The sequence below is a fragment of the Balaenoptera physalus genome, assembly GCF_965194825.1.
Source record: "Balaenoptera physalus genome assembly, chromosome: 3".
NCBI classification, from domain to species: domain Eukaryota; kingdom Metazoa; phylum Chordata; class Mammalia; order Artiodactyla; family Balaenopteridae; genus Balaenoptera; species Balaenoptera physalus.
In genome coordinates, this window is record NC_138890.1 from 138,800,614 (window position 1) to 138,802,349 (window position 1,736).

Below are 1,736 nucleotides of genomic sequence, written 5' to 3' on the forward strand. Positions count from 1 at the left end.
GCACTGTTCTGAGTGCTTTCAAAATATTCTTTTTTTTTAAATCTTCACAACAGCTCTCTGAATCAGATAATATAATTATCCCCTTTTTTACAAATAAAGAAATTGAGGCACAGGGTAGTTAAGTCAGTTGTCTAAGGTCACACAGTTAATGATGAAAATATTTTGCTCTTCTTGTCCACTTTCTACAGGCACTAATGTTAGTGCTTTCCATGTCTTTTGCATCATGTCTTTTGTTCTCACAAACCTGATCAGAAAGCACTGGAGACTTAGGGAGATTAAATCATTTGTCCAACATCACCTTGTGAGTAGAAAAGACTGAAAGCAGACACCAGCTCTGTTTGGTACCTAAATTTATCCTACTAATTACTATGCTGTTTCACAATAATGTACAAAATTATTGCAGATGATTTTTGCTGATATAAGAGCAGGAAATGGCAGTTTCATCTTGAGCTCACAGAGGAATATGTTATGGGGCTGATGTATGAATCACAGTCTTTCCATTTCTCAACACAAATAAGCTTTGTGGATCCCACTGCAATATGTTCCTGAAAATGTCAGTTGCCCCAGTGAGCAGTTTGCTTTGGGATAAGATAGCAATAGTACAACAAAGGAAGAGCCAGAGAGGAGGAGGACTGGAGCCCAGGAAAATGGCGCCTCCATGGCCACAGCTCTCTCCAGCTGCCTGACCTTTGAACTTTCCCCAGCCTAACAAAAAGACAAAGATACTTTCTGACAAGACAGAATGAAATTCAGCTAAGGTTATGGTCAAGAACTTAGCCATGTGAGGCCAATATAAACAGGCTCTCTTGAAGAATTGGACAGTAGGGAAATTTATCCATCAAAGCTGGAGCCTGTTATCTGATCCAGTGTGTTATTTTTCAAAAATACTTTTCTTTCACTAAGCATTGATCCATGTAAGATGCAGAAGATAAGGCAAAATGTCAATAAGCTAAACATTAAAACATATATACAGGTATATGGGACTGGTAGAGAGCCACAGATACTTTCTCTGGTTTTTCCACTTATCATTTAACAAAACATTTTCTCTTATAATTATATTTATTTTTTTCTATTTTCTTCAAATCACAAGCCTCTGACTTTGTAACAAAAGTCACAATATATATTATCTTTCCTCCATGTTTTAGGGTATAATTATTTCCAGATAGTCTACTTAAGCCTGTTAAAAATCATGGTTAGCTTTCTCATTTTTCATTGTTTATGTTCATTTATTCTAATTTTGACACATTTTGCATTTTCTTACTTGAGATGATACATTATAGTAAAGAACTCTGTCAGGTTTTTGTTTTCTTTCTTTGCTTGTTTGAGGTAGGGGCAAATTACTTTTATTCCTTTGAGCAACCTTACCAGAAATTATGGCATCTTTTTAAAAAATTCTTATTTTGAGAGTCACATAGTCACATGTTCTTTGTAGCTTAATGGAAGGAAGGCATATAACAGTGAGGAAGGGCTCAGATCTGACAGAATCATTATTCTAACACCTTTAAGCTGCTGACTCCCCATCTGTAAAATTCTGGCTATGATACCTATGTTGCAGAAAGGCTACTTTAGAGATTTGGGATAATGTAGGTAAAGTGTCACATAGTCAATGCTTAATAGTAGTAATACTATGGATACTTCGTTTTGCATACTCACCCATAGCTGCCCCATTGCTACATTAAAAAAAAAAATTTTTTTCAGAATGGAACCCAAACTCTAGGCAAGACTTTTAAAGTTAT

The 1,736-nt window shown here is 35.5% G+C and overlaps 1 long non-coding RNA gene across 1 annotated transcript in view; it reads left to right on the top strand.

Moving 5' to 3' along the window:
* LOC309657937 overlaps nucleotides 1–1,736 on the top strand; it is a 1,158,638-nt gene that overhangs the window by 524,654 nt on the left and 632,248 nt on the right. The gene's annotated exons all lie outside the window — the stretch shown is intronic.